The 26,487-nt window shown below is 40.7% G+C and overlaps 1 pseudogene; it reads right to left on the bottom strand.

The window, feature by feature from the left end:
• Window positions 1-2,254: 2,254 nt before the first annotated feature.
• On the bottom strand, window positions 2,255-9,210 carry LOC125858273 (uncharacterized; annotated as a pseudogene).
• Between the last annotated feature and the right edge of the window lie 17,277 nt (window positions 9,211-26,487).

Here is a 26,487-nt window from a genome sequence, read left to right as displayed (position 1 = left end):
AATAATTAGTTTTAAATAGCAAATAATCTCATGAAAACCACTCATGCATACACTCATAAATTAAAAAATCTTATAAATATAAACTAAATAAGTAGAAACCTTTCTTGAGATGTGATAAACTATGTAAAATTATATTTTTTTTTATGGTGGTTATGAAAGAGATTGCATTGAGCATTTATAGTAAAATGTATTTGTGGACTTGTTAATTATCATACCATATTCAGAAATACTGATATCTTTTAGGATAAGATCAATGACTTTTGAAAAATGTATAGATATGTCAACTGGAATTTTGGTAATGACAAGTACATAATTTTAGGATAAAGTTAACAAATGTACATTGTTTGGAGATCGCATTTAACTGGGCATTTATAGTAAAAATGTGATTATGAACTTATGAATTGGTATATAACAAATTTTTAAAAAAATCATATCTTTTAGGATAAGAATAATTCTTGAAAAAAACCTACAGATACGTCAACTTGAATTTGGGTGATTAGGCTTAAATAATTTTAGAATGAAGTTTCTAGATGCACATTGTTATGAGATCACATACAAGATTGACGAAAATATGGATTTCAAAAGGATTGGAAAAAGAACTCAATAATATTTCTGAAGGAATACATTCAAGTGATAATGCTTCAATTCATACACTATTTAACAACACGTCATAAATGCTAAGTCTAATTCAATTAGAAGGGAAGGAACAATTATCGTTAACTATTTTAATTACAATTATTTATATTTACTTGTGCAACATGTAAAAATAGATAAATGTTTTATTGAATGAAGCTTCCATCATCGTGATTGAATTAGGTAGAATATATTTCCTTAAATGATCAGTACCGATAGATTGAAAATTTATTATATTCTCTTCTTTGTCTATGTAACAATTTTAAATTTGGAGTTAAGAATGTTATTTTTTAAGGTTAGAATCTTCCCAAACATTCATAGTCATTTATTTTTTCACTCTATTACCTTGACATTAAGAATGATCTCATGGTATTGTGTAAGTAGGTATTTATATTGATATATATTAAATATCAAAGGGCTGGAATTGGACTTGGAATTGGACTTGGCGCTTGGATCGGACCTTAAAATAAATATTTTTATAAATCCTAAATATTTACTCTATAAATAACAATGATTTTAAAAACAAGAATAGTATATATCTCTATAGTTCGATACAAACTGTACAAAATAGGTCAAAAATTAATGTGACCAAGAGAAAAAATAACACAAGATAGAGATGATAATAGTTTATGTACACTCAATACTAATATTGTGATCATCATTTTTGAGAAATCTTTTCACAATATCTAGGCATGGTTGCAAAACAGTATTCCTCCATGCTGCGTCAACAACTTCTTTTCTATCTTCTTTGAAAACGTCAGAAGCAATAATATGATGCACCGACTACATTTTCTCATTTACTAATCGTTGAATCTTGTCAAGTTGGTTACAAATTAATATACGAGTATTACGCTTTATACTTGAAATTGAAGCTTGAAGAATCATCTTCTTTGATTCATCATCTCCGTCTATATTTTTTCTTCCGTTAAATATTTGGCCATTTCAGGGATACCAATGGACAGTCGGATTACTTTGGTGTAATCTGCATCTGGAATGAAAATTTGCCTCACCTCATACACCAGCCCTGCATGCAACATAAATGTCACGACCCGATTTATCAAGTCATGATGGCACCTACTATAACCCGCCAGCAGGTAAGCCAACCCGTTACCCGGAACAACAAGTAATGGGTCTGAGGGTAGAAATTAAACAAGAGTAGGCAAATAACAATATAAACAGGCGAACGCAAACCAAAAACATATATACAAATAAAGATCCCTCCAAGAACCTGGAAGTCACTAGTACAGAGCTACTACAAAATGAGTATAAGTCCCAAAAGTGGACAACAGAGACTGGAGTGTCTCGAAAAGAAGAAGACAAGTCTATATATACAGATGGAGACTGAAATAGTACAAAACGCCTTGTGCTTACCCCCGTCTCCAGATAAGTCTACTCCAAGCTCGATCAACGCTGGCTACTAGTGCTCGGACCTGCATCACGAAATAGATGCAGAGCGTAGCATGAGTACCAAAACAACAGGTACCCAGTAGGCATCATAGCCCGACTGAGCAAGATAAGCAAAAGTGAACTGAAATGCCAATAAAGGTTCACATCAAGTGCAAAGAGAAGTAAATGGGGGGTATGTACACGAGCGTACCGGCAACAAAGACAAGTAATCTAACTAACTCCGCCAGGCTCCCATAAACCCGACGGGTACGCTCGTGCACAATAAAAGAAACCACATGCACGGACCCCCATAAGCCCGGCAAATGCACCGGTAGTTGAAGTAAAATAATGGAGCTAGAAGGTCTATCACAATATTACCAATTTCTGGACTTTTAACTGAACCATTCCCAATTATATTCCAGGATCTCATTACGTCTCGGACCTTAATCAGAATCTCTCCAACCTTCAAAACCTCAACCTATAGATGAGAGTAATCAAGACTAAACTGAAGCTTTAGTGAGAAATTGAGAATACACCACGTGCAAGATGGACCACGGACTCGAACCGGGTACTATAGCTAATGAGTCAACCTATATGGGCTGGACAACGGACTTGAACCGGGTGCTATAGCCAAAGGTCGGGCACGGGTGGGCTGGACCACGGACTCGAACCGGGTACTGTAGCCAAAATCAGATCACAGGTAAGCTGGACCACGGACTCTAACCGGGTATTGTAGCTAAGCCTGGACATAAGTAAGCTGGACCACGGACTCTAACAAGGTACTGTAGCCAAACCCAGCTCATAGGTAAGCTGGACCACGGACTCTAACCGGGTACTGTAGCTAAGCCTGGACATAAGTAAGCTGGACGACGGGCTCTAACCGGGTACTGTAGCCGATAGAAAAGTAGGTTATTATGGATACAAGGTCATAAGCTGAGTTACCGCGTAGCTAAGGCTCACACTATCAGACTCAAGTCTGCTATATCGGTCTACAAGGAGTTGACCGTCCGAAACGACGTCGGAAAAAGTTCTACTACCCAACGACATCCGAAACCTCGCAAGTCTATGGCAACACTAGTCTAAGCCTAGACTAAGGCCAACCATACTTCAAATCAATATTATCATATACACCACAAGATATGGATATTCAATAATATTAAGAGACATGCTGTCATAATCCAACACTTTCCCAAAATAAGGTCTAAGGCAGGGATTATATAAATTTAGCATGCTCGGCACCCGAACCCCTCCATACTCAAGCAAATCAATAAACAAATGGCTAAACATGCTCAATCTCACGAGGGAAAGCCATAGCCTACCTGAAAGCCGACCACGCGTGCTCCAACTCACGGTACCGGAACTTTTCCCCTCCGAACGGTCTCCAAATGCTTCTCCACTAACAAAAGGTTAATCACCTTGTCATTACGAATATGTTGACACTAAAATTATATTTTTCGGAGACGGACCCAAAATTGGATCTAAAACGGGATTGTAGGGCCCACAATTGGAATCTCGAAAACGAATCTGTGAAAACGTCCCAAATACCTTACTAAACTAATACGCCAAAATTTAGCACAAACAGATGCTTAAAACATAGCAAATCAGCCACAACAATTAAAATGGGCAGCCCCTTGATCACCAATTTCTGGAAAAACGAGACCCTTTCAACCCAAACAGATTATACCACGACGATCCTTGCGAAAAACTCTACAAGTTAGCCTCAAGAATGACTCAAAACGGACTTAAGATGATCAAGATCTCACATTTCAAAATTCAACAACAATTCATTCCGAACAACACTCTAACAGTGGCTAAATTCGATTCCTTACCTCAAATGAAGCCTCCCCTCGCGTTTCTGAGTTCACCTCTAAATTCCCCACGAAATTCTCTCGAAGTTAGCCTTTTGAAGCACCTAATTTGGACTCAAAATGAAGGAGAAATCTTATGTTGAAGTTGTGAAAGAAAAATGGACGATGTTTCGGACTCGTTCGGAGTCGGAAAAATACAAACTATATATGGAATCTGATTGGAAACGATATTTCGGCCTCAACGGTTAAGGCGGAATTTCCATTTGGAGCTCGCTTCGATGAAAAGTGGGTCCCACACCCAGTATCGTTTTGAGCCAGATTCCACAACTGCCATCTAAAGCCTCGCGAAGTGAACAAAGGGTCGTTCTAGACCAAAATTGATATTCCGAAGCTAACCTAGCTTTCAGAATTTTCATCTGAGCACGACTTCCAAGAAGGTTGACCAAAGTCAACTTTTCAAGTTATAAAAATCTCCAAAACAGGGAAACGGGCCTAAAACCCAAACGAACGACCAGGCGACCGAACAGTTAGTGCCAGCAAGTCATAAATGACTTGGGGTCACTACAGGAATGCTCTAAACGATGCAATGAATGCTTTAATTTAAAAATGACCTGGAGGGTCATTACAATATCCACTACTAAAAGAACTTTCGTCCGCGAAAGTAAGAGTCAAGAAGTACCTGAATGCTTAAATAAGTTGGGGAACTGTGCCCGCATCTCATGCTCGGTCTCCCAGGTAGCCTCCTCAACTGGACGATGTCTCCAACGGACCTTAACCACAGAAATGGCTCTGGAACGCAACCGTCTGACATCTCTAGGCAAAATAGCAACTGGCTCCTCAATGTATCTCAAACTGTCATCCAAGTCAACTGCATCATACTGAATCACATGGGACTCATCTGGAACATACCGGCGCAACATCGAAACATGAAAAACTGGGTGAATAGCTGAAAAGGCCGGGGGCAAAGCTAACTCATATGCGACCTCCCCAACTGTCCTCAATATCTCAAAAGGACCTATATACCTGGGGCTAAGCTTGCCCCGCCTCCCAAATCTCATTACACCCTTCATGGGCGACACACGGAGGAATACTCTATCACCAACAGCAAATTTCAACGGTCGACGCCTACGGTCTGCATAACTCTGATGTCTACTCTGGGCTGTCCTGAGCCTATCTTGAATCACCCTCACATGATCTAAAGCCTCTCGCATCAAGTCTGTACCGCGCGGCCTGGGCTCTGTAGACTCAAACCAACCAACTGGAGAGCGACAACGCCTACCATATAAGGCCTCGAATGGGGCCATCTGAATACTCGAGTGGTAGCTGTTGTTATACGCAAACTCTGCCAAAGGCAAATACTGGTCCCACTGACCCCCAAAATCCATAACACAAGCCCGCAACATGTCCTCAAGAACCTGAATCGTGCGCTCCGACTGACCATCAGTCTGCGGGTGGAAAGCTGTGCTAAGGTCAACACGGGTACCCAACTCATCCTGGAAGGTCCTCCAGAAGCTAGATGTGAACTGTGGGCCCCGATCTGAGATGATGGAAACAGGCACACCATGAAGACGAACCACCTCTCGAATGTAGATACGGGCTAACCTCTCAGCACTGTAGGAAGTATGGACAGGAATGAAGTGTGCTGACTTGGTCAATCGATCCACGATGACCCAAATACTATCAAGACCACGGGAAGTGCGAGGTAATCCTACAACGAAGTCCATGGTGATCCTCTCCCATTTCCACTCAGGAATGGGTAATCTCTGAAGCTCACCACCAGGCCTCAAATGCTCGGCCTTAACCTGCTGACAACTCAAGCAACGCGATACATAATCCGCAATATCTCTCCTCATGCCGCTCCACCAGTAGTGCTGTCTCAAGTCCCGATACATCTTAGCTGTGCCCGGATGAATAGAATATTTGGAGTCATGGGCCTCGGTAAGAATCATCTGAATCAAACCCCCAACTCTTGGAACACAAAGTCGATCACCAAATCTTAAGACCCCATCTAAATCTAAGGTAGCCAGGCCAGTGTCACCTCCCAAAACTCGATCTCGAAGTGCCACTAAGTCCTCATCCTCAAACTGACGGCTGCGAATCCGATCCAGCAGAGATGACTGAGCATCCACATAAGCTAGTACACACCGGGAATCAGAGATATCAAGCCGTACCATCCGGTTAGCTAAGGACTGGATGTCCAAAGCTAATGGTCGCTCCGTAGTAGAAAGAAAAGCTAGACTACCCATACTCACTGCCTTCCGACTCAAGGCGTCCGCTACTACATTTGCCTTGCCCGGATGGTAGAGAATAGAGAGGTCATAGTCCTTCAGGAGCTCAATCCAACGACGCTGTCTCGAATTAAGATCTCTCTGGCTCATAATGTACTGAAGGCTCCTGTGATCAGTATAGATCTCGCATCGAACTCCATACAGGTAATGCCTCCAAATCTTAAGCGCAAAAACCACCGCCGCCAACTCTAAGTCATGAGTGGGGTAGTTGCGCTCGTGCGACTTAAGCTGCCTCGACGCATAAGCAATAACGCGGCCCTGCTGCATCAGTACACAACCCAAACCAATGCCGGATGCGTCACAATAAACAGTAAACCCCTCGCCCTCAACTGGAAGAGTCAATATAGGAGCGGTGGTAAGCAACTCCTTAAGCCTCAGAAAGCTCCTCTCACACTCCTCCGACCACACAAACGGAACATCCTGGCGAGTCAACCGAGTCAAAGGCGCTGCTATAGTAGAAAATCCCTCAACAAAACGCCTATAGTAGCCTGCCAATCCGACGAAGCAACGAATCTCAGTCACAGAGGTGGGCCTAGCCCAATCACAAATGGCCTCAATCTTAGCGGGATCTACCATAATGCCATCCTTAGACACCGCGTGCCCCAAGAATGATACGGACTCAAGCCAAAACTCGTACTTTGAGAACTTGGCATAAAGTCGCTGACCTCTCAAAGTCTGGAGCACTATCCTCAATTGTTGCTCATGCTCCTCCCGGCTCCGCGAGTATATTAGAATGTCATCTATGAAGACTATGACAAACAAATCCAAGTACGGCCTAAACACCCTAGTCATCAAGTCTATGAACACAGCAGGGGCGTTATTCAACCCAAAAGACATCACTAGGAACTCATAATGGCCGTAACGAGTCCTAAATGCAGTTTTAGGGACGTCTGCTGCCCTAATCCTCAACTGGTGGTAGCCAGATCTTAAATCAATCTTAGAAAATACCACGGCACCCTGAAGTTGATCAAATAGATCATCAATCCTAGGCATAGGATAACGGTTCTTCACCGTCACCTTGTTCAACTGCCTGTAGTCAATGCACAATCGCATAGTACCGTCCTTCTTCTTTACGAAGAGGACTGGGGCACCCCAAGGCGATACACTAGGCCGAATGAATCCCTTATCTAAGAGATCCCGTATCTGAACACTGAGCTCCTTGAGCTCTACGGGGGCCATACAGTACGGTGGTATAGAAATGGGCTTAGTACCCGGCTCTGTTTCAATAGAAAAGTCAATGTCACGATCAGGAGGGAGACCAGGCAGATCGACAAGAAACACATCTGTAAACTCTCGAACAATAGGTACTGACTCAACGGTAGGACCCTCCCTACTAATATCTCTAACATAAGCTAAATAAGCCAACACCTGCTAGCCATCAACCTCTGGGCCCGAACAAAAGATATCACCCCAACTGGCGTGCGACTACAAGAGCCCTGCCACACCACTGGTGGAATACCAGGCATGGCTAAAGTAACGGTCTTATCATAGCAATCCAAGACCGCATGGTGGGGAGATAACCAATCCATACCCAAAATCAAATCAAAATTCACTATATCAAGTAAAATAAGATCAACCCTAGTGTCTCGCCTCTGAATAGTCACCACACAGGATCTAAATACCTGATCCACTACTAAAGAATCACCTACCGGGGTTGAAACACGCAACGGCTCAACCAATAGCTCTGGGATCATACTCAATCGAGGAGCACAATAAACAGATATATAGGAATAAGTAGAGCCTGGATCAAATAAAGCGGATGCGGGCTGATGGCATAATAACACTGTACCCGTGATCACATCGTCCGAGGTCTCAGCATCTGCTCTAGCTAGAGCTGCATAAAAGTGGGCCTGGACTCCCCTACCCTATGCATCGGCTCTGCCCCCTAACCTGCCTCCTCGGGAACCACCCCGTATACCCTGGTGACCACCCCTACGGTCCTGTCCCTGGCCTCTGCCTCTAGCTGGAAGTGCTGGCGCTGGCGCATGCCTAGCTGCCTGTGGAGCGGGTAAGGCTAACCTGCGATGGGGACACTCGCGGGCCCAATGATCTAACTCCCCACACTCATAGCACCCCTGGGACTGTCGACTGAGAGGTGGAGGTCGGCTACCCCGGCCAGAAGAACTCATCTGTGAACTATCTCGGCCCCGACTAGGACCGGCACTAAAACCAATATGGCGGTGCTGATCACCCTCTGATGCCTGGAGAGAAGCCTGGAAGGGGCTACTAGACTGACCCGACAGAAACCTCTGCTGAGATTTATCATAAGACTCTTGAGGTCTGAAACGGCGCATATCATGGCTATCCTCCTGTCTAGCTCTCTTGTCGCTGCCCCCTTGGGCCTCGCGACGGAGCTGCTCGATAGTGCGGGCATGGTCCACTACATCCAGAAATGAGCGGCCCGCTGAGACTAAAGACTAAGTCTCAATCCGCAACTGTAGTCTCATACCCCGAACAAAACAACGAACCCTCTCCTCCTCGGTAGGTAATGTCATGGCGGCATGCTTGGAGAGCTCGTGGAATCAGGCCTCATACTCTGATACTGTCATGGAGCCCTGCTCTAACCGAGCAAACTGATCTCTGAGCTGATCTCTGATGCTCCTGGGAATAAATCGGGCCAAGAAGGCCTCTGAAAACTCAATCCATGTGACCGGTGGAGACCCAGCTGGCCTGGTCTCTAAGTATGTACGCCACCACTACCTGGCGGGACCGTCCAACTTGTAAGCAGTGAAGTCTGCTCCTCTCGACTCCACTAAACCCAAAGTCTGTAGCCGCTCGCGGCAAGTAAGTAGAAACTCGTGGGCATCCTCACCCATTGCCCCAGAAAACCTCGGCGGTGATAGTCTAAGGAATACCCCGAGCATCTTCTGCTCCCGTAGTGGCATGACGCTCTCCAAATCGTCAGGCTGAACAATCGGTGCCGCTAGCTGCTGAACAACCGATGCCGCTGGTGTAGGCTGGCCCTGCGGTACTGGAACGGCTGGAGCTGGGGCCTGCTGCATACCCCCAATGGTAGCTAGTATCTGTACAAGCATCGCCTGTATATCTGGAGCTGCCACAGGCTCGGGCGGTGGCTGGGCTGGTCCCGGGCCCATCGGTTGCTGCTGTGCTGGAGCTGCTGGTGGCTCTATCACCGGACCCAGAGTTTGCTCTCGGTCCTGGGGTGGTGCTGTAGGTCTAGCACGACCTCGAGGTCGGCCTCTACCCCTAGCTGGGGCCCTACCACGCGTGCGAGCCATCCCTATGAAAGAGTGGTACAAGTAAGATTTTCAGAAACCGATAAGACACACAATGCACGACAGTGATACAAAAGCAACACGTTCCTAAAGACATCCTGTAGCCTCTCGAAGATAAGTAGCGGACGTCTCCGTACCGATCTGCAGGACTCTACTAGACGTTAGCTCTGTACAAGTGAGACCGACGAACCTGGGGCTCTGATACCAATTTGTCACGACCCGATTTATCAAGTCATGATGGCACCTACTATAACCCACCAGCAGGTAAGCCAATCCGTAACCCGGAACAACAAGTAATGGGTCTGAGGGTAGAAATTAAACAACAATAGGCAAATAACAATATAAACAGGCGGATGCAAACCAAAAACATATATACAAATAAAGATCCCTCCAAGAACCTGGAAGTCACTAGTACAGAGCTACTACAAAATGAGTACAAGTCCCAAAAGTGGACAACAGAGACTGGAGTGTCTCGAAAAGAAGAAGACAAGTCTATATATACAGATGGAGACTGAAATAGTACAAAACGCCTTGTGCTCACCCCCGTCTCCAGATAAGTCTACTCCAAGCTCGATCAACGCTGACTACTAGTGCTCGGACCTGTATCACGAAATAGATGCAGAGCGTAGCATGAGTACCAAAATAACAGGTACCCAGTAGACATCATAGGCCGACTGAGCAAGATAAGCAAAAGTGAACTGAAATGCCAATAAAGTTTCACATCAAGTGCAAAGAGTAGTAAATAGGGGGTATGTACACGAGCGTACAGGCAACAAAGACAAGTAATCTAACTAACTCCGCCGGGCTCCCATTAACCCGACGGGTACGCTCGTGCACAATAAAAGAAACCACCTGCACGGACCCCCATAAGCCCGGCAGATGCACCGACAGTTGAAGTAAAATAATGGAGCTAGAAGGTCTATCACAATATTACCAATTTTTGAACTTTTAACTGAACCATTCCCACTTATATTCCTGGATCTCATTACGTCCCGGACTTTAATCGGAATATCTCCAACCTCCAAAACCTCAACCTACAGATGAGAGTAATCAAGACTAAACTTAAGCTTTAGTTAGGAATTGGGAATACACCACGTGCAAGCTGGACCACGGACTCGAACCGGGTACTGTAGCCAAAATCAGATCACAGGTAAGCTGGACCACGGACTCTAACCGGGTATTGTAGCTAAGCCTGGACATAAGTAAACTGGACCACGGACTCTAACAAGGTACTGTAGCCAAAACCAACTCATAGGTAAGCTGGACCACGGACTCTAACCGGGTACTGTAGCTAAGCCTGGACATAAGTAAGCTGGACCACGGACTCTAACCGGGTACTGTAGCCGATAGAAAAGCAGGGCATTATGGACACAAGGTCATAAGCTGAGTTACCGCGCAGCTAAGGCTCAGACTATCAGACTCAAGTCTGCTATATCGGTCTACAAGGAGCTGACCGTCCGAAATGACGTCGAAAAAAGTTCTACTACCCAACGACATCTGAAACCTCGCAAGTCTATGGCAACACTAGTCTAAGCCTAGACTAAGGCCAACCATACTTCAAATCAATATTATCATATACACCACAAGATATGGATATTCAATAATATCAAGAGACATGCTGTCATAATCCAACACTTTCCTGAAATAAGGTCTAAGGCAGGGCTTATAGAAATTTAGCATGCTCGACACCCGAACCCCTCCATACTCAAGCAAATCAATAAACAAATGCCTAAAACGGGATTGTAGGGCCCACAATTGGAATCTCGAAAACGAATCCGTGAAATCGTCCTAAATACCTTACTAAACTAATACCCCAAAATTTAGCACAAACAGATGCTTAAAACATAGCAAATCAGCCACAACAATTAAAATGGGCAGCCCCTTGATCACCAATTTCTGGAAAAACGAGACCCTTTCAACCCAAACAGATTATACCACGACGATCCTTGCAAAAAACTCAACAAGTTAGCCTCAAGAATGACTCAAAACGGACCTAAGATGATCAAGATCTCACATTTCAAAATTCAACAACAATTCATTCCGAACAACACTCTAACAGTGGCTAAATTCGATTTCTTACCTCAAATGAAGCTTCCCCTCGCATTTTTGAGTTCACCTCTAAATTCCCCACGAAATTCTCTTGAAGTTAGCCTTTTGAAGCACCTAATTTGGACTCAAAATGAAGGAGAAATCTTATGTTGAAGTTGTGAAAGAAAAATGGACGAAAATCGTCCTAAACTCTGGAAATTTCCAGATTTCCATCCGCTGCCACGTGGCATCGCGTGGCTCTGCCACGTCACCGCCGCGTTAAAATTCTACAACCCTTCAAACTTAAATTCCGATGTTTCGGAGTCGTTCGGAGTCGAAAATACAAACCATATATGGAATCTGATTGGAAATGATATTTCGGACTCAACGGTGAAGGCGGAATTTCCATTAGGAGCTCGCTTCGATGTAAAGTGGGTCCCACACCTAGTATCGTTTTGAGCCAGATTCCACAACTGCCATCTAAAGCCTCGCGAAGTGAACAAAGGGTCGTTCTAGACCAAAATTGATATTCCGAAGCTAACCTAGCTATCAGAATTTTCATCTGAGCACTACTTCCAAGAAGGTTTACTATTTAAAAATCTCCAACACAGGAAAACGAGCCTAAAACCTAAACGAACGACCAGGCGATCGAACAGTCAGTGCCAACAAGTCATAAATGACTTGGGGTCGCTACAGGAATGCTCTAAACGATGCAATGAATGCTTTAATTTAAAAATGACCTGGAGGGTCATTACAATAAATTTAAGAATAGTTTTATTTAGGTGAACAAATATTTGAAAACCAAATGTATTATTAAGAAAACTATATTAGCAAAGTTTTAGTTAGAGACATTATCATATTTTGATTCATATATAAAATAATTACAAAAACTACTTGCATTGACAATTTCATCAACCCTCGTGTCAACCCTACGGTTCAAGACTGATTGCTCTACATCAATCCAAATAAAGCAATCATCATACTTATGTTTGAACATGAATACAGGGTCTTCCACAAGTTTTTCAATATACGAATTTGACCCTCCAACAATAATTGGAACACATTGAGTCTTCAAAATTTTATCTATGTAGATATTGCACTTCAGACAAAAATCTTCGGCCGTGAAGTTTCAATCTGGCTCAATTTCACCTAAAAAATTGTGAAACAAAACAATTGTCAATTAATATTAACATTAAAATAAAGGAATCACAAAAAAATGTCTTTTTCAAATATGTATACCTAGCAAATAGTGTCGTACACCTTGTTTATCAGCGTGTGTGATCTTGTTGGTCACGATTTCAAGTCCTTTGTAGACTTGCATTTTGTCCGAGTTGATTATTTCTCCTCGAAAATGGGTGGCTAGGTCAACAGAGAGACGAGATTTTCCCGTTCTTGTTGCTCCAATTATGAACACCACTTTCTTCTTGTTGAACTTGTTGTTGTTGCTGACCTTGCCATAAAATAAAATTATAATAATAATTAGTTTTAAATAGTAAATAATATCATGAAAACCACTCATCCATACACTCATACATTAAAAAATGTTATAAATATAAAGTTAATAAGTAGAAACCTTGCTTGAGATGTAATAAACTATGTAAAATAATACATTTTTTTTATGGTGGTTATGAAATAGATTGCATTGAGCATTTATAGTAAAATGTATTTGTGGACTTATTAATTATCATGCCATATTCAGAAATACTGATATCTTTTAGGATAATAATAATGACTTTTGAAAAATGTATAGATATGTCAACTGGAATTTTGGTAATGACAAGTAAATAATTTTAGGATAAAGTAAACAAATGTACATTGTTTGGAGATCGCATTTAACTGGGCATTTATAGTAAAAATGTGATTATGAACTTATGAATTGGTATATACCAAATTTTTAAAAAAATCATATCTTTTAGGATAAGAATAATTCTTGAAAACAACCTACAGATTCGTCAGCTTGAATTTGGGTGATTAGGCTTAAATAATTTTAGAATGAAGTTTCTAGATGCACATTGTTATGAGATCACATACAAGATTGACGAAAATATGGATTTCAAAAGGATTGGAAATAGAACTCAATAATATTTCTGAAGGACTACATTCAAGTGATAATGCTTCAATTCATACACTATTTAACAACACGTCATAAGTGCTAAGTCTAATTTAATTAGAAGGGAAGGAACAATTATCGTTAACTATTTCAATTACAATTATTTATATTTACTTGTGCAGCATGTAATAATAGATAAATATTTTATTGAATGAAGCTTCCATCATCGTGATTGAATTAGGTAGAATATATTTCCTTAAATGATCCGTACCGATAGATTGCAAATTTATTATACTCTCTTCTTTGTCTATGTAACAATTTTAAATTTGGAGTTAAGAATGTTATTCTTTAAGGTTAGAATCTTCCCAAACATTCATAGTCATTTATTTTTTCAGCCTATTACCTTGACATTAAGAATGATCTCATGGTATTGTGTAAGTAGGTATTTATAGTAATATATATTAAATATCAAAGAGTTGGAATTGGAAATGGCGCTTGGAGTGGACCTTAAAATAAATATTTTTATAAAGCTTAAATATTTACTCTATAAATAACAATGATTTTGCAGACAAGAATAGTATATATAGTTCGATACAAACTGTACAAAATAGGTCAAAAATTAAAGTGACCAAGAGAAACAATAACACAAGATAGAGATAATATTAGTTTATATACACTCAATACTAATATTGTGATCATCATTTTTGAGAAATATTTCCACAATATCTAGGCATTATTTCAAAACAGTATTCCTCCATGCTTCGTCAACAACTTCTTTTCTATCTTCTTTGAAAACGTCAGTAGCAATAATATGATGCACCTACCACATTTTATCATTTATTAATCGTTGAATCTTGTCAAGTTGGTTACAAATTAATATACAAGTATTACGCTTGATACTTGAAATTGAAGCTTGAAGAATCATCTTCTTTGATTTATCATCTCCGTCTATATATTTTTCTTCCCTTAAATATTTGGCCATTTCAGGGACACCAATGGACAGTCGGATTCCTTTGATGTAATCTGCATTTGGAATAAAAATTTGCCTCACCTCATCCACCAGCCCTACATGCAACATAAATTTAAGAATAGCTTTATTTAGGTGAACATATATTTGAAACCCAAAAGTATTATTAAGAAAACTATATAAGAAAAGTTTTAGTTAGAGTCATTATTATATTTTGATTCATATATAAAATAACTACAAAAACTACCTGCATTGACAATTTCATCAACCCTCGTGTCAACTCTACGGTTCAAGACTGATTGCTCTACATCAATCCAAATAAAGAAACCGTCATACTTATGTTTTAACATGAATACAGGATTTTCCACAAGTTTTTCAATATACGAATTTGACCCTCCAACAATAATTGGAACAAATTAAGCCTTCAAAAAAATTTCTAGGTAGATATTGCACTTCAGATAGAAATCTTCGGCCGTGAAGTTTGAATCTGGCTCAATTTCACCTAAAAAATTGTGAAACAAAATAATTGTCAATTAATATTCACATTAAAATAAAGGAATCACAAAAAAATGTCTTTTTCAAATATGTATACCTAGCAAATAGTGTCGTACACCTTGTTTATCAGCGTGTGTGATCTTGTTGGTCACGATTTCAAGTCCTTTGTAGACTTGCATTTTGTCCGAGTTGATTATTTCTCCTCGAAAATGGGTGGCTAGGTCAACAGAGAGACGAGATTTTCCCGTTCCTGTTGCTCCCATTATGAAGACCACTTTCTTCTTATTGAACTTGTTGTTGTTGTTGATGAAAGTATTCATTTTAGCTACACATAAAAAAAAATTATAATCATAATTAGTTTAAAATAGTAAATAATCTCATGAAAACCACTCATGCATAAACTCATACATTAAAAAATCTTATAAATATAAAGTTAATAAGTAGAAACCTTGCTTGAGATGTAATAAACTATGTAAAATAATATATTTTTCTTGATGGTGGTTATGAAGGAGATTGCATTGAGCATTTATAGTAAAATGTATTTGTGGACTTATTAATTATCATACCATATTCAGAAATACTGATATCTTTTAGGATAAGATCAATGACTTTTGAAAAATGTATAGATATATCAACTGGAATTTTGGTAATGACAAGTAAATAATTTTAGGATAAAGTAAACAAATGTACATTGTTTGGAGATCGCATTGAACTGGGCATTTATAGTAAAAATGTGATTATGAACTTATGAATTGGTATATACCAAATTTTAAAAAAAATCATATCTTTTAGGATAAGAATAATTCTTGAAAACAACCTACAAATACGTCAGCTTGAATTTGGGTGATTAGGCTTAAATAATTTTAGAATGAAGTTTCTAGATGCACATTATTATGAGATCACATACAAGATTGACGAAANAACTTAACTGATGCATAACATGCCAAAAGGCAACTCGTGTCTCAAAATAGAATATTTAGATATATACATAGATAAGAGACTCAATACTAACTAACTGACTGTCTATGAAGCTTCTAAAATACTGAGATGGATGTTGGGACAGACCCCGCATCATCCTAATAAAACAAAACTAGGAACACAAAATATATGAGTCCTCCGAAAATCAAGGAGGCTCACCACTGACTATGGAGTGCTCAGCTGGATCAACGGCGTACTGGATGCTGATCCTGGGTGCTTGCGTCTGCATCATAAAACGATGCAGGCCAACTGGCATTAGTACATGGAATGTACGAGTATGCGAGTTGGAAAGCTAAATCACAACTTAAGCTTGAAAGGGATACAAAAGAGAACTTACCTTGGCTCTGTACGACTCATGTATAACTGAACTCAATGTAAAGCAATAAGACACATGCAATACATATAAAGCTTGTAAAACAATGTAAACAACTTAGTTCGTTAAGGATAAAACGATAACAAACTCAACTTTACTTATATAAAAGTAATATAGCTTTTATGGGAGGTTCTTTAACCGACAACCACCACTATGAGCCCTAGTGATGATACAACGCTTTACTTCACGTTGCCCAAGGACCATCCTATACCTTGGCGTGATATAGGACCTTACTTTTTCTTAGTGGATCCACTAGCCTAATCTTACGTGATCATCTAAAAAGAATGATACGTCAAGTCCCATGTTGGCGCATGGTTCTTATGGAGAGTTGAGTTAATATGAACTCGTGTCCCCAATTCGGTGCTCAATACTACTCCCGAAAATACTTTGGCTCATAAGTGTCTTTAAACACATCTTTCTTTGATTGAAATAATTACTCAAAACTTAGCCCAAAGGCTCTTTTGGAAAACATGGTTCCTTTCTTACTTAAATGTAAAAAAAAAACATTTAGAAACTTCTTTGGGAAGTACATAGTTCCCTAATAACTTTGGAGAAATGGACTCGACTTTATGCTCTTTGACTTAACTTGACTTGAAACTCTTTACTTAACTTGGAACTCTAAACTCTTTACTTGACTTGAAACTTGAAACGAAGTTAAGACGTTCAATAATGACTCTTGAAAAGCTTTAAAGACTTGTTTGGACTTACTTCTTAACTTTGCTTGACTTGACTCTAACTTCACTTTGACTTGATACTAACTCTCCTTGAATTGGATTATGAATTCAAGGTGTTTGATCACTTGATATGGAGGAGTTCTTGATGTTTAAACGTACCTTGGAGTATCGGAAACAACTACAAAACATTGGTACAATACCATGGAACATGCATGAAAGAGTGGGGAATAGAAGGGAGAACTTGGCGTCCTTCGCGCTCTGCAAGGCGCGGAGCGCCAGCCCTCAAAGTTCAGAGGGCCAGCTAAGGCGCTCTGCAGGGCGCGGCGCCCCAAGGGGTGAAGTTCAGAGCACTTCTTCGGGCGCGACGCGCCACCCCTTTTCCCCAACCACTTCGAATTTTCTCCTTCTCTTCTCCAACTCTAAGCCACCCTAACTTCAAAGGTTTAAAACCCAACCACTAAGGATCATAAAATCCCTCAACATACAAGAGATTCAACTCAAAAACACAACCAAATCATGTCCCAAATCAACAAAAAACTTCAACAACATCAACAACACAACCCAACAACTTCAACAACACAATCAATCTTTTCTCAATAATAAAAGGATCTTGGTGTGTGGGGGGAAGGATCAACCCACACTATGAACTCACATACCTAGTAGGGATCACCCTCGACGATATCCACGATGGAACTTGTTTGATCTCCTCTTCGTCTTCTCTTCTTCTCTTCTTCTTCTCTTCTTCACTCAAAACCCTCACTCTCACTCTTTTAAAATGGGATAAAAATGATCTAAAAATCAGTCCAACACTACAATATAACCAAAGGAATTGGTTAGGGAAAAGACCAAAATGCCCTTAAAATTTCCGGACAGATTTCCCTGCCAACTGCCCAACTTCTAAATGGCATAAATTACTCATACGAACTCCGAATTGAGCAAACTTGGTAGCGTTGGAAAGATCATTCACCTAACTCATCCTGAGCTAGAATTTATGGCTGTTCAAAGTTGGCCAAAAACTCACTTTTTCCCACACTTAATCAAAATTTCCAGTTTTTTAAATTCTTTCCAAAAATGAAAATTTCCAATTTTAAGCCTTTTCGTAGTCATTTCACATTGCCGGATGTTACATTAAGCAGGTCAAGCAAGTATTTAAAGCCGTTCAAGAGTCTTTGGTGAATGTTTTAACTTCATTTTTAAGACTCAAGTTTCAAGTAAAGTAAAAGGGTATAGAGTTTCAAGTCAAGAAAAGGGTATAGAGTTTCAAGCCAAGTGAAGAGTTTCAAGTTAAGTCAAGAGCATAAAGTCGAGTCCATTTCTCAAAAGTTATTAGGGAACTATGTATTTCCCAAGGAAGTTTCTAAATGTTTTTACATTTGAGTAAGAAAGGAACATCGATTCCAAGAGAGCCTTTGGGCTAGATTTTGATTAATTATCTCAAACTAAAGAAAGATATGTTTAAAACACTTATGAGCTAAAGTATATTTTTGGGAGTAGTCTTGAGCACCGAGTTGAGGACACGAGTTCATATTAACTCAACTCTCCATAAGAACCATGCGGCCAACATGGGATTTCTCGGGTCATACATTTTAGATGATCACCGAAATTTAATCTAGTGGATCCACTTAGTAAAGATAGCTTCCTATATCACGGCCAGGTATAGGATGGTCCTTGGGCTACGTGAGGTAAAATGTTGTACCACCACTAGGGCTCATAGTGGTGGTTGTCGGTTAGAGAATTTCCCACTAAAGTTAAATTATTTTATATAAGTAAAGTTGAGTTGTTATTGTTTTATCATTTACGAGCTAAGTTGTTTACAATGTTTTAAAAGCTTTATATATATTGCATGTGTCTTATTGCCTTATATATATTGGGTTCAGTTATTCATGAGTCATACAGAGCCAAGGTAAGTGCTCTCTTATACTCCTTTGAAGCTTAAGTTGTGGTTTAGCTTTTCAGCTCGCATACTCGTACATTCCATGTACTGATACCAGTTGGCCTGCATCTTGTTATGATGCAGACGCAGGTACCCAGGATCAACATCCGGCACACCGTTGATCCAGTTGAGCACTCCAGAGTTAGTGGTAAGCCTCCTTGCTTTTCGGAGGACTCGGTTATTTTGTTCTCTTAGTTTTGTTTTATTAGGATGTTGCGGGGTATGTCCCAACATCCATCTCAGTATTATAGAGGCTTCATAGATATTCAGTCAGTTAGTATTAAGTCTCTCATCTATGTATATATGTAAATATTCTATTTTGAGATTCGAGTTGCCTTTGTGGCCAGATTTTATAAGTTAGGTTATTTTATACCTTGCATTGCATTGAGTTATTATGTTGAGTTAGGTTTCCACTGAGTTAAAAAAGTCAGGCCAAGGGTTTGCTTGGGGCCAGCAATTGTCTCCGAGTGTCGGTCCCGCCCAGGGTGTAGGCTCGGGGCGCAACAAACTTGGTATCAGAGCACAGAGTTCAAGAGTCCTAGGGAGTTTATGAAGTCGTGTCTGTAGAGTCCTAGTTATCGGTGTGAAGCATGCCACATTTATAATTGGGAGGCTGCAACATTTAGGAAGATTTCCCATTTCTTTCACACTCATTTCGTGCGTTAGAGTTTATCTCTAAAGAGTTTCTTTCTAATCCGTGTTTGCACGTGTTTTCAGATAGTTATGTCTCCACGAAGAGTTGGCAGAGGACGTCTTCCTAGACGTTATGTGGATGAGCAAGTGTTACCTTATGCCCCGGGAGTGCACGATCAAGGGAAAGTTTTTAATGCCGAGTTTAGAGAGGCAATTAGGATTCTGAGTCAAGCTGTAACTAATCAGATTGGTCAGCAAAGGGGAGCTCGACATGAAGAAGCTGACACTTCAAGGATTCGTGAGTTCTTGGGGATGAATCCTCCGAGTTTCACGAGCTCGAGCACTACTGAGGATCAAAAAAACTTCATAGAGGAGTTGAAGAAGATTTTTGATGTGATGCATGTGGCAGATATTGAGCGGGTTGAACTAGTTGCATATCAATTGAAGGGTGTTGCTAGAACTTGGTTCGACTAGTGGAAAGGGGGCAGAGCTGAGAATGCACCACGAGTTGGGCCTATTTTGAGGAAGCTTTCTTGGGGCATTTCTTTCCTCAAGAATTCAAAGAGGCCAAGGTACGTGCATTCCTCACACTTAAGCAGGAGTCTCTGAGTGTTCATGAGTACAGTCTGAAGTTCACACAACTATCCAGCTATGCTCCGAAGATGGTGGCGGACATGAGAAATATAATGAGTTTGTTCGCAGCTGGACTGTCTCGGTTGTCGAGTAAGGAAGGTAGGGCAACAATGCTTATCGGGGACATGGACATATCAAGGTTAGTGGTCTATGTACAGCAGGTTGAGGAAGAGAAGCTGAGGGACAGGGAAGAGTTCAGAAGTAAGAGGGCTAAGATCGGTAATGAGTCCGGGCAGCAGAAAGGTAATGTGAATCGTCCGTCCTTCCAACAAAGGCAAAAGGAACCTGCTCCATCATCTGCTACAGCACCTGCACCCCGATATAGAGGGGAATTTAATGGCCAGAATTCGAAGGACTTCAAGGCTAGACCAGCACAGTCTTCAGGTAGTGTGGCACAAGGAGGTAGTTTGTTTCCTGCATATGCTAGGTATGGTAGAGTCCATCCAGGGAAGTGTCTTCAGGGTCAGACAGGTTGCTTTAAGTGTGGACAAGAGGTTCACTTCATGAAGGAGTGCCCTAAGAATAAGCAAGGTAGTGGAAATCTAGGCAGTAGGGCCCAATCTTCTTCAGTTGCTCCCCCAGACAGGAAGACACCTAGAGGAGCTACTTCTAGTACAGGTGGAGGAGCGAACCGCCTTTATGCAATCACCAGTTGCCATAAGGAAGAGAACTCTCCAAATGTTATCACTGGTATGATCAAAGTCTTTCCTTTTGATGTGTATGCTTTGCTAGACCCAGGAGCAAATTTATCTTTTGTAACTCCTTAGGTTGCAAATCAGTTTGATGTTCTTCATGAAATACTTTGTGAACCCTTTTGTGTTTCTATACCTGTTGGGGAATCTATTCTAGCAGAAAGAGTCTATCGTGATTGTCCTGTTTCCATCAATCACAAGAGCACCATGGCTGATTTGGTTGAGTTAGACATGGTAGATTTCGATGTCATTCTAGGTATGGATTGGCTTCATGTTTGTTATGCATCAATAGATTGTAGAACTCGAGTGGTCAAGTTTCAGTTTCCGAGCGAGCCAGTCTTAGAGTGGAGTTATAGTTCAGCAATACCTAAGGGTCGTTTCATTTCATACCTTAAGGCAAGAAAGTTAGTTTCGAAGGGTTGTATCTATCACTTAGTCCGAGTTCATGACTCTAGTGTTGAGATACCTCATTTACAGTCAGTTCCTATAGTAAGAGAGTTTCCATAGGTTTTTCCTGATGATCTACCCGGAATTCCTCTTGAGAGAGAAATAGATTTCGGCATAGATCTCATTCCAGATACTCGTCCTAACTCTATTTCGCCTTATAGAATGGCACCAGCAGAGTTGAGAGAGTTGAAAGAGTAGTTGAAAGATCTCCTAGATAAGGGTTGCATTCGACCGAGTGTCTCGCCTTGGGGCGCTCCGGTTTTGTTTGTGAGAAAGAAAGATGGTTCCCTTAGAATGTGTATAGATTACCGCCAGTTGAACAAGGTTACCATCAAGAATAAGTACCCTCTTCCGAGGATTGATGATCTTTTCGATCAGCTTCAGGGTGCCACTTGTTTTTCAAAGATTGACCTCAGATTAGGATATCATCAGTTAAGAGTAAGGGAATGTGATATTCCAAAGACAGCTTTCAGGACCAGATACGGTCATTATGAGTTTTTGGTCATGTCCTTTGGTTTGACCAATACACCGGCAGCTTTCATGGACCTTATGAATAGAGTCTTTAAACCTTATTTAGATATGTTTGTAATCGTCTTCATCGATGATAGACTAATCTATTCAAGGAATGAAGAAGATCATGTTAGTCATCTCAGAATAGTTCTCCAGACTTTTAAAGATAAGGAGTTGTATGCCAAGTTCTCTAAGTGTGAGTTTTGGCTTAAGTCTGTGGCATTCCTAGGCCACATTGTGTTCGGTGATGGAATTAAAGTTGATACTCGGAAAATTGAGGCAGTGCAGAATTGGCCTAGACCCACATCTCGAATTGAAATTAGGAGTTTCTTGGGTTTAGCTGGCTATTATAGAAGGTTTGTTGAGGGGTTCTCGTCTATTGCATCTCCTTCGACCAAGTTGACTCAGAAGACAGTGAAATTTCAATGGTCTGAAGCTTGTGAGAACAGCTTTCAATAATTGAAAAAGAGATTGATTACAGCTCCAATTTTGACGTTACTAGAAGGTACTCAAGGTTTTATAGTATATTGTGATGTATCTAGAGTCGGTTTGGGTTGTGTCTTAATGCAGAATGGCAAGGTCAAAGTTTATGCCTCCAGACAGTTGAAGGTTCATGAGAAGAACTACCCAACCCATGACTTAGAGGTAGCTGCTGTAGTATTTGCTTTGAAAATATGGTGTCATTACTTGTATGGTGTGCATGTTGACATATTCACTGATCACAAGAGTCTTCATTATGTGCTTACTCAGAAAGAGCTTAATCTCCGACAGAGGAGGTGGTTAGAGTTACTCAAGGATTATGACCTGAGTATTCTTTACCGCCCAGGTAAGGATAATGTTGTTGCTGATTCTTTAAGCATGTTGTCTATGGGTAGCACCGCCTATATTGAAGAAGGAAAGAGAGAGTTAGCAAAAGATGTGCACAGACTGGCACGCCTGGGAATCAGACCTATGGATTCCACAGAGGGAGGTATAGCAGTGACGAACGGGGCGAGTCATCATTATTGTCAGAAGTGAAAGAGAAACAAGATCAAGATCCCATTTTGCTTAAGTTGAAGGCAATGTTCAAAAGCAAAGAGTATTAGCTTTTGAATAAGGGGGAGATGGTGTGTTGAGGTATCAGTGTAGGTTGTGTGTACTTATGGTGGACGGACTCCAAGAGAAGATTATGGAAGAAGCTCATAGCTCCAGATATTCCATTCATTCGGGTTCCACAAAGATGTATCATGACTTGAGAGAAGTTTATTGGTGGAGTAACATGAAGAAGAGCATTGCTGAATTTGTTGCAAAATGTCCAAATTGCCAACAAGTGAAAGTTGAACACCAAAGGCCCGGTGGTTTGGCTCAGAGGATAGAACTTCCAGAATGGAAATGGGAGATGATCAATATGGATTGCATCACAGGGTTGCCTAAGTCTCGCAGGCAACTTGATTCTATTTGGGTAATTATCGACTGAATGACAAAGTCAGCTCATTTTCTACCGGTAAAGACTACTTTTTCAGCAGAAGATTATGCCAAGTTGTATATTCAAGAAATAGTGAGACTTCATGGAGTCCAGTCTCCATTATTTCAGATAGAGGTGCACAGTTTACTGCACAGTTCTGGAAATCTTTTCAGAAAGGCTTGGGTTCGAAGGTAAATTTAAGTATTACCTTTCATCCTCAGACTGATGGACAAGCAAAGCGTACTATTCAGACTTTAGAAAATATGTTGAGGGCTTGTGTAATCAATTTCAAAGGGAGTTGGGATGATCACCTGCCTCTCATTGAGTTTGCCTACAACAACAGTTATCACTCTAGCATCCAGATGGCTCCATGTGAAGCTCTTTATGGGAGAAGATGTAGATCTCCTATCGGATGGTTTGAAGTTGTTGAAGCACAGTTGATAGGACCAGATTTAGTTCACCAAGCTATGGAGAAGGTGAAAGTGATTAAAGAGAGGTTGAAAACGGCACAGAGTCGCCAGAAATCCTATACTGATGTTAGGAGAAGGGTGTTAGAGTTTGAAATAGATGATTGTGTATATTTGAAAGTTTCACCCATGAAAGGGGTTATGAGGTTTGGTAAGAAGGGGAAACTTAGTCCCCGGTATATTGGACCTTACTGCATAGCCAAGAGAATTGTCAATGTTGCTTATGAGTTGGATTTACCAAAGGAACTAGTAGCGGTTCATCCGATATTTCATATCTCTATGTTGAAGAAATGCATAGGCGATCCTTCATTGATCCTACCGACTGAAAGTGTTGGGATCAAAGATAGCTTATCTTATGAAGAGATTCCTATTCAGATTCTAGACCGTCAAGTTCGTAGGTTGAGAACGAAAGATGTAGCATCAGTCAAGGTCCTTAAGAGGAATCAGTTTGTTGAGGAAGCTACTTGGGAAGCCGAAGAGGACATAAAGAAGAGGTATCCATATCTCTTTGAATCCGGGGAAATTGTAGATCAGGGTACTAATTTCCTTCTTCGTGCTCTTTAAATTTTAATGAGCATGTTGTTGTTGTTGTATTTGCATGATTGCTTGTTGGGTGTTTGAATTAACGTTGCACCCTTAGCCTTGTAAGAGTAACCTAGGACAAATGTTCCCAAAGGGGAGATATTGTAACATCTGACAATTTGAAATAACTATGAAGAAGCTTGAAACTGGAAGTAGTCATTTTTGGAAAAAAATTCAGAATCTGGAAATTTGGCCAAGTATAGAAAAAGATGAGTTTTTGGCCAACTTTGAAAAGTTATAACTCCTAGCTCAGGATGAGTTAGGTGTATTTCCAGTTATGTTTGCGAAGCTCGTGGAACGGTCTTTCCAACGCTGCTGAGTTTACTCGATTCCGAGTTTGTATGAGTGAGTTGTGCCCATTGGAAGTTGGGCAATAGGCAGGGAAATCCGTCCAGAAATTTTAAGGGCATTTTGGTCTTTTCACTAACTAATTCTTTTGGTTATATTGGTGTGTTGGACTGATTTTTAGATCAGTTTGTCCCATTTTAAAAGAGTGAGAGTGAGGGTTTTGAGTGAAGAAGAAAAGAAGAAGAGAAGAAGAGGATAAAGAGGAGATCAAGCAAGTTTTTGTCGTGGATATCGTCGGGGGTGATCCCTACTAGGTGTGTGAGTTCATAGTGTTGGGTTGATCCTTTCCCCTACACGCCAAACTCGTTTTACTTTCAAGAAAAGATTGGTTGTGTTGTTGTTGAAGTTGTTGGTTGTGTTGTTGATGTTGTTGATTGTGTTGTTGAAGTTCTTGTTGATTTGGGACATGATTTGGTTGTGTTTTTTAGTTGAATCTCTTGTATGTGGAGGGATTTTATGATCCTTAGTGTTTGGTGTTGAAACCTTTGAAGTTAGGGTGGTTTAGAGTTGGAGAAAAGAGGGAGAAAAGTCGGATTTTCTGGGGAAGGGGCTGGCGCGTCACGTCTACCAGCGCCCCCTAAAAGGGACTCTAAAGTCCAGCCACTGAGGCGGCGCGCCTAGTGGAGCGCCAGCAGGCCCCTTCTGAGCTTCGTAGGCTGGCGCTCCGCGCCTTGCAGAGCGCCAACGACGCCAAGTTCCCCCATTCTTTTCACACTCTCTCATGCATGTTCATTGGTATTATATCTATGTTTAATGGTTGTTTCCGACACTCTAAGGTACATTTAAACCTCCCGAACTAATCCATAATCCATTTCAAGGAAAGTTATGATCAAAGTCAAGTGAAGTTAGAAGTCAAGTAAAGTTAGAGCCAAGCTTAGAAGTTAAGCAAGTCACGCAAGTCTTTAAAGTCGTTCAAGAGTTTTTAGTGAATGTTATAACTTCATTTTTAAGACTCAAGTTTCAAGACAAGTAAAAGGGTATAGAGTTTCAAGTCAAGAAAAGGGTATAGAGTTTCAAGCCAAGTGAAGAGTTTCAAGTTAAGTCAAGAGCACAAAGTCGAGTCCATTTCTCAAAAGTTATTAGGGAACTATGTATTTCCCAAGGAAGTTTCTAAATGTTTTTACATTTGAGTAAGAAAGGAACATCGATTCCAAGAGAGGCTTTGGGCTAGATTTTGAGTAATTATCTCAAACTAAAGAAAGATATGTTTAAAACACTTATGAGCTAAACTACATTTTTGGGAGTAGTCTTGAGCACCGAGTTGGGGAGATGAGTTCATATTAACTCAACTCTCCATAAAAACCATGTGGCCAACATGGGATTTCTCGGGTCATACTTTTTAGATGATCACGAAAGTTAAGCTAGTGGATCCACTTAGTAAAGATAGCTTCCTATATCATGGCCAGGTATAGGATGGTCCTTGGGCTACGTGAGGTAAAATGTTGTACCACCACTAGGGCTCATAGTGGTGGATGTCGGTTAGAGAATCTCCCACTAAAGTAAAATTACTTTTATATAAGTAAAGTTGAGTTGTTATTGTTTTATCATTTAAGAGCTAAGTTGTTTACAATGTTTTAAAAGCTTTATATATATTGCATGTGTCTTATTGCCTTATATATATTGGGTTTAGTTATTCATGAGTCGTACAGAGCCAAGGTAAGTGTTCTCTTGTACTCCTTACAAGCTTAAGTTGTGGTTTAGCTTTCCAACTCGCATACTCGTACATTCCATGTACTGATGCCAGTTGGCCTGCATCTTGTTATGATGCAGACGCAGGTACCCAGGATCAGCATACGGCACGCCGTTGATCCAGTTGAGCACTCCAGAGTCAGTGGTGAGCCTCCTTACTTTCCGGAGGACTCGGTTATTTTGTTCTCTTAGT

The sequence above is a fragment of the Solanum stenotomum genome, chromosome 1, assembly GCF_019186545.1.
Source record: "Solanum stenotomum isolate F172 chromosome 1, ASM1918654v1, whole genome shotgun sequence".
In the NCBI taxonomy this organism is placed as follows: domain Eukaryota; kingdom Viridiplantae; phylum Streptophyta; class Magnoliopsida; order Solanales; family Solanaceae; genus Solanum; species Solanum stenotomum.
The sequence above is the reverse complement of the archived record's forward strand: the minus strand, read 5'-3'. Positions and strand labels throughout refer to the sequence as shown.